We start from the raw sequence: 14,826 nt of genomic DNA, 5'->3' as shown, positions 1-14,826 counted from the left end.
GGATGCACAAGGACACGTTTAGGCAATCATGCACTAGGGGTCGTATTATGTACGATCTTATTGAAGCCCAACATCATGAGCAGTTCTACGAATGGTACCATGCATATTTAAGAAAATAATGGTATTTACTTATAAAAAAAAAAATAAACTGTGTGTTCAATGTATTTTAAATATTGATTTACCAAAATAATTAACCAATGTGGTTTCTATTAATTGTAATACACACATAGGTCGATGGACTAGACGATCAACGTAGGGAGGAATTGGGTCACAAATTGGTTATGCATTGTAGAGGGCTGAAGGAGACAGTAGTCAAGTATAATAGGTACGTGGTAAATGACAAACTGTTTCGCACACTTGCCCATGATATGGGAAGGAAGACTCAAAACAGCGGCGTATGTGTGCCAACCATTGATGACAAAATGTACTATGAGAAGTTAACCGATATAGTTGAGGTCAAGTACTATGACAGGACTAAGTACGTCTTATTCAAGTGCAATTAGGTGGACTCCCATTAGAGACAGGGGATTCAAGATAGACAATTATGGCCTAGTGTTTGTCAATTTCAATCACCTTGTCCACAGGGGAGAGCTTATAACTGATGAGCCTTACGTGCTGACATCTCAGGTTGACCAAGTTTGTTACGTCGAAAATGAAAGGAACCCAGATTGGGTTTGTTTCGTGAGGACTAAACCAAGGAAAGTGTACAACGTTAGTCAGGGTGAAGGGAGTCATGATGCAGGTGCAACCTATCACGAGTGCGAGCCGCTAGTATTAACCTGTGGTAACCTATATGATATGAATGATGAATTCGAGCACGACAGGCCCGATATAGATACGATTAAAGCACCCATTAGATGAATAAATATTATTTGCTGGTACAATTCACTTAAATTCTATTACATAATTTGTAACGTATAGAAATTAATAAGTGCGTTGACCAAAATGAATAAATCTCATTGTCTAATTTGCATGTTCCTTATTAATATATATGTGGGTAATTATACGCATTAACGTGTCTAATTCATTGCCTAACTTTGTTCGCAAGTTTCAATAGACCAGAGACCTCCTCCTTGTGCACACCGGGCACCACGCATGCCCGTGCCGTCCACGTCCACGTCCACGTACACGCCACAGGGGTCAATGTATGTTGCGCCACACCACACAGATGGCGCTTATAGGCCATTACTGCCAGATATGGCGGGGTACCAACCAGAGCACTCGCAGTCCGGCTTCGTTGGATATTCTTCTTCTCCATGTGTTATGCCGCTGACGCTCTCACAGTTAAGGATCACCCCCACCGGGTTATGTGGCTCGACACTAGGCCCAGAGGGTCATCAGGGGATCAGTACCCCTTGGTCTACTCTGCCGTACGGACCCATCCCTTGGTTTGGACCCCATCCATGTGGATCTGATAGTAAGACACAGGATTACAGGTTCCCGCTGACCCAGCCTGGCAAGAGCCAGATGCCGGCTCTAGGGGAGAGCCAAATGCCGACTCCGGGGGGGAGCCAGGGGTCGGATCTGGGGGAGAGCTAGATGCCCCATGAGGGCGACTTTGTGATGTTGGGTCCCGATCAGCCGCCCCCTGATAGCCCCCAGGATATGCCTCTAAACAACAACCAACAGCCGCCCCGGAAGGGGATGGAGACGAGCATGCAGATGACCCTGCGACCCAGCACCTACAGCCAGACCAGGTTTGGTTGATGGGTAAGTACATATTTATACATCATTAAATCCCATATATACAATTAATATGAAGTTTGAAATAATATACATCTATCATTATTTATCTTAATTTATTTTTTATTATATTAACTTAAGCATTTTATTTTCTTTTTTTAGGGTATAATCCAGATGGGAGCATCTACTATGAGGTGGTCAGGGACCCTGAGAGGAATTGGGTGGTCCCCAGGGGGAAAAAAATTGTACTACAGTACAATGCAAAGACACAACCCGTTGGACAAACCTGTAACTGATTTAGGCGCAGTATAGGGAATCTTGTAAGGAGCGGCTCCTACGTGCATATGCAGGACGAATGGCTGAGGGTAGATAAGCAGATAAAGAGGGCTATGTGATAGGCACTGATGGTATATATGTTTGATATAGATGTTTCAATACACATCCATATTTTGATTAATTTATGTAGTTTTTTTTTAAAAAAATAAAAAATAAAAAATCTTAGGGTTATGTTTTTGTTGAACTTATAAACTTAATGTTTAAATTGTATGTGCAGGAGAAGTTTTATCTCCCAGTCTCTGTAGATGAACAAAAGGCACAACATGAAGCGTTCCAAGATATGGGACATAAGCACCGTTCGTGGAAGCATTATTTTAAAACACAGCTACAGATTCGAGATGGTGACACGCCTGAGACTATATGTGCAAGAGTGCCTGACAAAGTTTTTGAGAAGTATGACAAAGCAAATGTGGAGTATCTGCTGAGAGAATGGTGTACCGAGCAAAAAATGGTACTTAGGTCTTTGATTGTATTACTATTATGTGTATTTTCAATAACTGTTCAATTAATTTTATGTCTCATTTAAGTACGTTAATATATGATTAAATATTAAGAAATATATGTTCACTATGTAGGAGGCCTATGAACGGATGAAGCAAATGCGAAAGCAGAATGACCTCCCCCATTGCTTGGGATCAAAAAGCTATGCCAGGTTCAATCACGATGAGATATAGACATATATATATGTAGATGTTATCATATTTGTATATAATTGTATAAAAAAAAATAATGTTCCTGTTTTTTATTTATTTTGAAAAAATTTCTATCTTCATTTTTCATTTGGATGTCGACAGGCAACAACTTCTGGCACTCTTCCCACTTGCACGAAATCATTCGTCAAGACGCACACGAGGTGGGATGGGAGTCACCCAAACGAGCGTACGCGGGTTCTATGCGTATGCTACTAATCTTATTGTTTAATATTTCTAAGTTATGCGTGTGATAACTTATATATTGACTACATATATATTATATATTTACAACATACAGGAGAGGATGACACAAAGTATACCGAATGACCCTGCTGCTATGCAGAGCGTTTCGGAGGACATAGTGCGTTGGGCACCAAATGGCACGTACGAACAGGTGCTTGGGAAGCCTGAATATGCGAGGAGGGTTCAACAAGTTGGGGTGAACGTTACTCCTATACGGGGGACGTCTTATTCCTACCACACCCGTTCACAGGCAGGTCCATCACAGTGTACATCTCAGAGCTTCTTTGTACACGATGGTAGGCTTGCCACGATGGAGATACTGCTATGGTCTCAGACCGATAGGAATGACGCATTACAGCAGAATATGAGGCACTTCAAGTCCATTCTTGCCTCTATGGGTGCACTACATACGAGCCTGGTTGCTCAGCACTCTCCACAGCACAACGAAGGTAGTACATCGTTTATAGGTAGTGCCTCTACAGGTATGATTAAAATTGTGTAAACTGCTTATTTTTCCTCAATGCTATGGACTTGATATGCATATAAATTAATTTTTCAATCTTTTATTTGCAGGTAATGTGACAATGATTGGGCCTCTGTCGTCCCAGGGTCAGATCTCGCCCTTTGGACGGCAATACTCGCCATCGCCGCTAGGCCATCACTCTCCCACTGGGACACCCTCACCTGCTACACCGTCCCTTGCGCATCAGTCGCCCGTTGGCAAGTTGACGCCTGGTACGGGAAATTGTGATTCCTAAAAACGCCGATGTGAAGATTTGTAGAGTTTTTGTAGTGCAATTTTGTACATAAACAATAACAATAACGTTTATGTATTAATAATTTATTGTTGTTTTTATTCATATTTATTGCAATATTGTTCAAATTTGTATTTATTGTAAATTATTAAATATTTTGGAAAAAAAATGAATTTAATGAATTATTTTTTTCAAAAAAAAAAAAGAAATTTTTTCAAAATTGCCACGTGGCACACGTGGTTCTCAGACCACATGGCGGATTGTGGCGACGTGGATTTGGACCACGTCACCACAGTCAGCCACGTGTCCACGTGGCTACATGTGGCAACATGAATTTTGGCCACGTGGCTACATGTGGCAACGTCAATTCTGGCCACATGGCTACATGTGGCCACGTGTCTGACTTTGGTCCACGTGGCCAAATTCACAGGGCCACAGTTAGCCATGTGGCTCAGGCCACGTGGATGGTAATCCACGTGTGTTCCGGCCAAGTCGCTGACACATCGACCACGTGTCGTGACGTGGCCAGTAAACCATGTGGCCGACCAATGGCGACGTGGATAGCGTGGCCACATTGCGAAATGCACATTTCGCAACACCCTGATCTGCAATGCTGCCCACGTCGCCACTGACACGTGGCTAGCAGTTCGCCACGTGGATGACCCCCATCCACGTGGTGAACTGCAAGTGGCAAAAGAAAAAAAATTTGTAGTGGCAAGGCGCCGAACAGAGCCCCAAATTAAATTATTATTAGTAGGTTAGGATTAAAAAAAAAATAAAAAAAAATAAAAAAAATATTGCTAGATAGGCTAAAATATTTTTTGGAAGAATTTCACTTATAATTTCTGATCTTTCATTACTTTTGAAAAAAAAAGGGTACCCAAACTTTAAAAGTATCAATTTAGGGTATTCATCTTTCAGTTTTTTTCAATTTCAAACCCTCCGCTATAATTTTCCATTAAATCCTGTCAAAATTTTCAAAATACCGGTCATTTCTTTTCTTCAGGAAAAAAAGGAAAAAAAAATTTGTTAGGATTTAGATATTGGTCAGAATTTAACAGAATTTCTAAAAATACCTATGCCTGAAACTTTGAAAAAATTTATAATTTTTTTTTTTTTAAAAAAAAATAAACACAGAGGTATTTTTGGAATTTGGATAAAATTTAACGGAAAATTCTAACGAATGATTGAAATTGAAAGATAAATACCATAAATTGACATTTTTTAAAATTTGAATACCTTTTTTTCAAAAGTGATGAAAAATTGAAATTCCCCCAAATTTTTCTTTCTTTGAAGTAATTAAATAAAAAAAGAAAAAAAGAAAAGCGAGAGACTTGAGTGGTACGGCGCATAGCAGCAGCTTCGTTACGCTTGGGGAGATCGGCAGAGAAGCAAAACCGGCACCTCGGGTTCTTCACAAGTACTCCACACAGGTTCCTCCATCATTGAAGCGCCTTCTCCGCAGAGCGCTTCGGCTTCACTTCCCCAAAATTCTCATTCGAATTGCTCCCCATTTTCACCTTAGCCTCCATCCTCTTCCTCTGGCGACCAAATAAATAGCCTTCAAAACGAAACTGCGACGGAACTACGACGAACGTTCGACGAATTGAACCTTCAATGGAGCGTCGAAATGTTAGGAAATTTCCCTTGCAAGTGGACGGCTATACCGCGCGCAGGGAGGTTTACACGGTTTCGGTGTCCAAGTTCTTAATCTGAATCTCCTACGTTCAGACCCAACATTGCTTTTTTTTCCAATTCGCAACTTCTTCGAAACTTCGGCCGGGGCTATACGCGTGGTAGTTTACATGGATCCATGGCTATCCGCATTCCTTTTCTCTTCTTTTCTTATTTATTTATTTATTTTTTCCCGATCATTCCTTACTCTTGCTTATCCGACTGAAACACAAAACTCTGCGTCTCTAGCTTGCGCGAGTGTGTGTATCCCATGCATAAACGCGTTTATACTGGGCTCCACTAGGGATGTAATCGAGCCGAGTCGAGTCGAGTTTGAAGATTTCAAGACTGACTCATTTATGAATCGAGCCTAAATAGTCGAGCTTGAATTCGAGCCGAGCTATAAATTGCATGTTCAAGCTCGGCTCGTTTAAAACTCGGGCGAGCTCGAGCTCAAGCTCGAGTTCGTTGAAAATGACATTCGAGCTGAGCCGGGTTATTGAACAAGCTCGGCTCAATTAGAGCTCGATGTAGACTATTAAATTTTTCAATGAGTAATCAAAGCAGAATTCAAGCCCAAGTTTATGAACAGCCTCTATGCATTTATTAATAACAAAAATATATAATGTGTAACTATATAAGGTATATTATAAAATATAGTACATAACTATAGTTTATAAGTAACAAATTAACAATATGTTATTATATATAAGTAGAGAGTATAAACTATGGTATATGTATAACGTGAACAAATAGTAAGTCTAATATATTCTATATAACTAAGTAACTAAAATATAAGTATAATATATAACTATTGTTAACTATGTGTGATGTGATATATGTGTTTATATATATATATGCTAACTATTTAATATTGTTATATTGTTATATACTAACTATTAATAACTTAATATGTTAATTTAACATACTAAATATTGTTATCAAAGTATTATAATTAATATGTAATACTATATATATTATACTATATTTACTATTTACTAATATATATGTAAGATATGAACGAGCTAACGAGTTGAACTAACGAGCCGGGCGAGCGATCCAGTCGAGCTTTTAAACGAGCTGAGCTCGCGAGCCCCTATCGAGTTTTGTCGAGCGAGTCGGGTATGTATCACTTACTAATCGAGCGGGTTTCTACAGTAACGATCGAGTTTCTACAGTATCGAGCTCGAGTTCGGATCGGGTTAAACCGAGCGGGTATCGAGCGGGCTGTCGAACGGACTGGTTTATTTACATCCCTAGGCTCCACTGAAGACCATCGTTTCCATGTCGCAGCACGTACCAGGAAAAAGTGAACCCGCATGCAAGGGTATTTCGGTCCATGAAAGCCGAACAAGACAAACTATAAATTATAAAAATGGCATAAAATTGCTGAGCAAAATCTAGGGCAATTGTACTTTCCCTCGATACAGGCCTTGTTTGCCAAGTGATATTACAGAACAGAAGAGAACAGAGTAATGGGTTGTTAATTTTGGAATTAGTAAAAAGTGATGATGTGATATAAAATAAAAAGAATTTATATAAAAAAATGAAAAAGTTTTGTATTGTAGTGAGTTTTTTTATTTGAATAGTAATAAAAAATTATTGATGTGATATAAAAAGTGAAAAAAGTGAGAATGTTTTGATGTTGATTGGTATTAAGAAATATGAAAAAGTAAAAAAAAAAGTACATGAACAGTACACGCATTACTGTGTACTATAATGTCACTTGGCAAACAAGACCACAATCTCTGGGTTCCTAAGGAAGATCTACGGTTGGGATCGTAGGAAAGATGAGCATGTCAAGTGGGACGAGAGATGATAATAACTAGTTATTTGTAGGGTCGAATTGTCAGGTATGGGTCGATATGAATTTCTTGATGTTAAAGATCAATCTTGGCATGATTTAAACAGGTCAAAATTTTTATTGACATGGCTCATATTTAAATAAGCAAGTAACATGATATGACTCGTTTGATAAACATGTTAGGTGTGTTTGATAATTGGTTGCATTGTAAAATTTTTGTTTAAATAGTAATAAAAAGTAATTGATGTGATATAAAGTATTATAAAGTTTTGAATTGTTTTATAGGAAAATAAGAAACTTTTGTTTTGTATTGGGTTTTTTTTTTTAATTGAATAGTAATTAAAAAATTATTAATGTAATATAAAAAGTTGAAAAAAAAAAAAAAAGTTAGAATGTTTTAGATTTGACTTTTTTGAGAGAAGTGAAAAAAATAGAGAGGAGATGAGAGTGTTGCCAAACACGTACACTCGTTATGTTGAGTTTCGCATGATTAATTTAATAAACCGGTCGTGTTGGATTGATTTAAACACCACCCCCATTCAACCCGTTATTTTTTTTAAAAAAAAAAAATCAATTATCTCCGTAATCTTTTCTCAAGAACAAACAAAATAAATTGAAGTAAATAATGACATCAACTAGAGCAAAACACAAGGGCAAGAGAGGAGATTTCTTGATTTTGTATTTGTATTAGATGACGAAAATTGTAATGGGAAGGTGGTGTATGTCTTGGACTCTGGTTAGAATAGGGAATGCCCATAATTTTTTTAAAAAATAAAATAAAATAAAATCTTTAGGGTTTAAATTTTTACTGTACAAAAAAAATTGATATTATAAACAAGTCAATTGGGTCACCTATGGGCTAGTTTAACCCAAGATTGACCTATTTAGTATTTAATAAACTGGTCAAATGAGTCGACTTGATAGTAACCCAAATCCGATTATACCAAACTGACAAATTCTAAACTGCTAATTTCGTTTTACATTCGTGTGAAATTCACAAATTGTATCAAAACTTGATGGCTTTACTTTTCATTAGCTTGTAGACTTGCACGTAGAGGCTGTGAGCATCAGTGATAATCACAATTCATGAGTACAACCTATTAATAATAGGCTACTACTACTTTTTCCCCCTTTTCTTCTAACAAGATTGGGGAAGGGACAAGGGTATTACTACTTCTTATCTAGGCTTTATTTTGTTCACAAAATATACCTATAGAATGAAAATGACTATTTTTATTGAAATAACAATTCTCTTACGAAGATGAATACTTATTCCTCTAAAAAAAAATAAAAGAATGAACTACATTTTTCAAAAAAAAAAAAAAAACCACTAATATTATTTTATATTTTCTCTCAAACTTTTAAAAAAATAAAAAATAGAAATAGAAAGCCTAAGTGAATACTATGGCTAGCCGACCATCCCAAGCCACCTCCAATTAGCTTCAAGGGTGGCTGCAAACATCCCAAAGACCACTCTGGGGGTGGTCGTGGCCACCCACTAGTATTCAGGTTCAGTTTTTTTCTTTTTCTTTTTTTAAAATAAAAAAAATGAGAGTAATAATATGGATTGTTTTAGTAATCTTGATTCAATTCCAATTAAAGTATATATATTGTCACCAAATTAAGGAGTAGGAATAACTATTACATTCCCACAATTTTTCATTCCCAGTAATCACTATCAATTTCCTAATGGAATAATCATTCTGCATTCCTGTAGTGCCCCTGATTTTTAAGACAAAAAATATAACGTCTTAAAATAGAATTTAAGACCTAATAATAATAATACAAAAGAATATAAATATTATATAAATATTTATAAGATTAAATATTCAATAATATTTGAGACATGTTTACGGTTCCAAATTAATTAGATAAGACTATCAGACCTTAAACTATAAATCAAAATAGAAATATCTAATCTAGAGATCGGTGATCGATCCCCCAAATCGGGCGATCGACCGACCTAGTTCTTTAGAAACAGAAGTTACGCAGGTTGGTTCCCTAAGTTCAAACCTAAATATTTGTCCCTTAGAGATATTAGATAATATCCTTGCATGGACAACTCGACACCCACCTGCAAGTACCCCAGCCCTTGATCAATTATAACCTAATTGATCCTAGCCATTCAAGTCCTTATATAAGGAATGCCCCTCCTACGATCACTTCATCTTTCTTTGTGAAGAAGAAAACTCTCTCCTCTGCAATTTTCTTCTTCTTGGCTCTGTAAAACCAGAAGAATTCTCTTCTTTTCTCTTCTTTTCGGTTCAGTGCAAAACAAAGTAGGTAAGAGGATCCTCTCCATCTCTTTTCCCTCTCGGTGCAGCAAACTCTAGGCTCTCTTCTGCTCCTACTTCCTTTGTTTCTATCTTGCAAGAAGATGCAAGATACTTCTCTCTATTCTCCCTGTTCTTCTCTGTTGCAGTAAGTGAATGGTAAACATAAAAATAGAAAGTTGCAGAAAAGCCTCTTGCTCTCTCTCTCGCTCTCTCTGTAACTCTCTCTTGGCCAAGGTGCAGTAAAAGGAAACAGAAAAACAAAAAGAAAAGGAATGATCTCTCTCTGTTCTCTCACTCACTCTCACGGCCAGTAAAAAGGAAAGGACCCTCTATGTTTCCTTCTCTCGACTCAGCACAGGGAAGAGAAGAAATTCTCTCTCACTCGGCCGATCCTTGTTAGTGGGGTGGGGGTCCCTTTTAAAATATCTCACTTTGGGATATTTTTGGTAAGCCTATGAGCTTTGTGTTTAATTTTTATGATTTTTAAAGTTATTAAGTATTCTAATGTTTTAATGTGGTGTTTAAACAGGATGTTTAAAGTGTCATTTTTAATTTATAAAACACACCGTTATAATGCCCGAATAAAAATAAGTATTTTATAAAAAGCGCAGTTACGCTGCCCAAAATATTTTAAAGTATTTTTAGCATTATTGATACTAATGTCGTTATTCTACCGAATTTTATAAAAAGATAAAATAGAAATTATTTATATTTGTGCCGTCCGTCTATTTTAAAAATGTTATACTCATTATTTATATTAATAAGGTCACCATGTCTATTTTATAAATAACTATTATAGCGGTTATGATATCCGCTTTATTTGATAACAATATATATATACTATTGTAATTTTATATTATATAAAATATACACATAGCAGTTATGATGTCTATTTTACTTAAAGGGTATTTTGGATATTAATTAAAAATAATAGAATAACTTTCTTAGCGTTTCTGCTAATTTATTATTGCATATATATAATTGTGCAGTCAACACTTGTGTGGAAACCCTTTTGGAAGCAAAGAACTATAATTATTAACATACTTACTGAGAGTGATACTAGGTTCCATAATATGGTGATTTATGCTTTATTTAATTGTATGCGATTTGTTTGGAAGCTTGCATATTTTACTGTCAAGAATCATAAGCCTGCTAATGAATTGACTTTGCATATTTTACTATGATGATTTATGAACCCACTTATAAGTATGACCTAGGGTCTAAGACCCAAGGCATTAATTAATAAGTAAGACCAAAGATTTAAGTCCCAATGCACTAATCAATCGTGTAGACTGAGGGTTAACGTCCCAAGGTAAAGACCAAAGGTTTAAGTCCCAAGGAACCAATCACCAATTAAACGATAAAACCGGAAATGGTTAGAGGCCCACGACACCAATATATGTTAAGACCGAAGAAGGTAAAAGACCCATGGCATCTACAAATGATAAGACCGTATTATGAGTTAGTGTCTCACGGCATCTATAAATAAAACTGTGCATATAGAACTGCCATCCTATTGTTGCATTGTGTATTGTTAAATAAATCAGTATTTCATTATATTATTTAAGGCAGGTGATTCACTTGATTACAGTATGGGATTGTAGTGATAACCACAATCACATATATGTTTATGCAAGACAGTAGAAAGGTCAGGACTATTAGGATCTTTATGCCAGATCTGTTATTTATGAATGAGACTTTTATATATTTTTGTTAATATGTAATAGTTTACATTATGATTCGCATTGGGTTAAAACAATGGTTACATTATATTAGTACGGTAGTAACGCATGTGGCACATATGTTAATGCTTTGTGTGTACTTATTATGTGAGAACACATTGGTCATATTTAAATATATATTAAGGTAATTCGGTCAGTTCTTATGTGTGATGTTCCCAAGTCTTTAAGAAAAAAAATATATTCCGCTGCCAAATCTCTACTCTGATTATGTTGTAACGTCACATGGAAATTGAAAATTTTCACTTACTCTTTTTTGTAAAAGGCAGGGCATTACAATACCAAATGAGGCCTTATTGTTACTTAGAAGTATTTATCATTCTAATTATTTGTAAAAAAAAATTTGATTGAACCTCAATAATTAGGGATCTTTGTTATTATTCTTGCCTTTAATTTTTTTTTATTATTATTATTAAGCACAAGACTATAAGAGGTGGCCTTATGCATGAGCAAGGGCCACCTCTTATAGCCCCTACAATGTCTCATGGATGATGTCCTTCTTTTTGGGACAAAAAAAAATTATAGCCCCTACATTCTGGACTCTCATGTAACCAAATCTTTGCCAGTTTGCGGTTCGCTACCTCCTTTGGTATCACATGCGCCACACTATTGCATTCCCGGTGGACATGAACAAATTTAGCCATCCGAAATCCTTGGAGTTCCTGGTTTATGCTTTTCATAAATAGGCCATTCTTGGATAAGTATGGAGGGGAGGGGGAGATTTCTGCAACCACTTGTGCTGAGTCCCCTTCAAGAATAACCTCTAAGAAACTCTCTGCTTTGCAAAAAAAGAACCACCCAAATGGCTGCCATTGCTTCAACAGTCTTTGCATCCACAACTATGGTTTTGAATTCACATTGCGCTCCAAGGAACTCACCCCTACAATCTCTAGCTACAACTCCCAAACCAATACAACCTTCCTTAATATTGATGGTTGCATCCCAATTTATTTTGAAGATACCAGATGGAGGGGGTTGCCATTTTTGTTGTCTTGCTGGAGGGGGCAGATTATTACTATCCATCGCCGTCAACTCCAGATGATTGCATCTTTTAAACTCCTCCAAAGCTGTCACAGCCCCATTAAACACTTCTGCAAGATGCCAGAAGACCCCTTCAAAAGTGAAAGCATTTCTCCTAAGCCAAATACTTCTAGCAATAATGACTAAAATCTCCACCTCTACCTTAGAAAATCGATACTTAAACTCATCTAGTAACAGAGCAAAAGAACTAGAGGTAGTGCTACATTTCTGGAACCTTGACCCCGCGCTCCCCCACACATCCTGGGCCACCGGGCAGGACCAAAGAGCATGGATGACCATTTCAGTCTCTCTCTTACAGCAAAAACATAGATTGTCCTCCACCATTTTCCGCTTGTGAAGGTTCACTCTAGTAGGTAATATGTCATGACATGCTCGCCAGGTGAAAATTTTAGCCTGATTTGGAACAGTCAAAGACCACAGGAACTTCCACAGACCCGTGTCCTTGGCCTTTTTTGAACTCTGCCCTCCATATACTCCAAGCATTTGTAATGGTACGCGCTCCAGATGGAAAATTGGCCATCTTTGGTCTCCTTCCATATCAGTCTATCCGGGGGAGGCATGGACTCATAGGAATATTCTCGATGAACTGAGCTTCTTCGGGCATGAAAATTTCAAAGATAAGCTCCTTCTTCCAAACTCCACGTCTGTAATCTATTAACTCCCCCACCATAGAGTTTTTATCTAACAACCGCTGGGGAGATTGGACAGAATGCGTTATGGGAGTTGGCAACCATCGAGTATTCCAGATTGTAATCGAGCAGCCATCTCCAACTCTCCATAGTAGCCCTTGATTTAGCAATTCCTTAGCATTACAGAGACTTCTCCAAACAAAAGAGGCTCGAGAACCCACATGAGCTTCCAAAAAAGAAGAGTTTGGATGGTATTTTGCTTGAATGATCCAAGCGATTAACAAATTAGGCTACTGAATAAGACGCCATCCTTGTTTTGCTAAAAGAGCTTGGTTAAAAATGACCAAGTCTCTAAAGCCTAAACCGCCATTTGATTTCGACCGGCCCATCATTTCCCAGCTCATCCAATGAATTTTGGATGTCTTGGAGTGGCCTTGCTTCATAGCATTGATCTCCTTACATAGTGCCATGGGTAATTGGAAGACACCCATGCAATATGTAGAGATGGCTTGCACTACTGCCTTCAACAAGACCTCTTTGCTTGCTGGAGAAAGGAAGTTTACCTTCCAGTTTGTCAAACGTTTATGCACCTGATCCTTAATATCACAGAAGGCTTGGTTTCGTGATTTTCCCACAAAAGTAGGCAATCCCAAATATAAATCAATACGGTGAGTTTCTGTTAAACCCGAAAGTTTGAGGATTTCCTGACTTGTATTCCGACTAAAGAAAACTGAGGTTTTCTGAATATTAATTTTCTGCCCCGATGCTTGTTCATATCTCCCGAGAATCCACATTAACCTTCGCCATTCCATTGAGTTTGACTTACAGAAAAGAATCTTGTCATCCGCAAATAGAAGATGACCTATCTTTGGACCTTTTGGAGAAGTTGGCACTCCCGAAATGACACCTTTCTCCTCAGCTCTAAAAAGCAAAGCACTAAGGCCTTCTGCACACATTAAAAAGAGATAAGGTGATATTGGGTCCCCTTGTCTTATGCCTCTTGACAGTGTTATATTCCCCACTGGATTGCCATTAACTATCACTGAATACCGCATAGATGTAACACACTTCATCACCAAATGAACCCAACATGCTTCAAAACCCAGTTTGATCATTGCTGCCTCCAGATGAGTGCCAAATATTGTGTATTTGGACCCCTTGATTTGCACTAGTTAGACCTTTAGCCTTGTTATTTTCTGATGTTTTGGTTAGTTTTTGTGTTTTTCTGTTTCTGTAGGTCAATAAGAGAGGAATGGCAAATTTCATAAGGAAATGCCTGGAAATTCGGAGGTCCTAAAAAGTTGATCGATCGAACTTAAAAGTCGATCGATCGAAACTTTGCCCGAAGTCGATCGATCGAAATTTTCCAGAACCTGCTTTTGCAGAGCGCGCCAGAACACCCAATCAGAAGCTCCTCCATGACAAAAAGTAGCTCTCCCTCTGATTTTCGCAGCAGAACACGCTGGTTTCGTGTTCTTGGTTGTCTCTAGCAAGAGAGGAACCCTAGAGGAGGGTAGAGGAGTCATTTTACATGGGTTTCTAGCCCTAGTTTTCTTCTATAAAAGCTATAGCCATGCCTCCTTGTAAGGAGAGTAGAGAACAGTAGATAGGTTTAATTTCGTGCATTTTGTAGTGTATTTCAGTAGCTTTTGTTCTCGGACACTTTCTCTTTGTAAAGCTTTTCTTTTATTTCCATGGTTGTTCTTCATTTTCTTGTGGTGTTCTTAGTCATGGAAGGCTAGAAACCTCAACTAAGGTTGAGGATGAAACCTTTCCACTGATAACACTCACACTCTTGCTGTACCACTTGCATATTTAATGATATATCATTTTTGTTGTTCAAGTTCCATTCATTTAATGCTTTATCTTTTGTAATGAATGTGGTTAGTGGTGGAAATAGGACGTTTGATGTGTTTCAACCGATGGATACATTGTTTTATCGGTTTGAATGATG

This window comes from Alnus glutinosa, chromosome 3 (assembly GCF_958979055.1).
Source record: "Alnus glutinosa chromosome 3, dhAlnGlut1.1, whole genome shotgun sequence".
NCBI lineage: Eukaryota > Viridiplantae > Streptophyta > Magnoliopsida > Fagales > Betulaceae > Alnus > Alnus glutinosa.
This window is presented reverse-complemented; position numbering follows the sequence as displayed.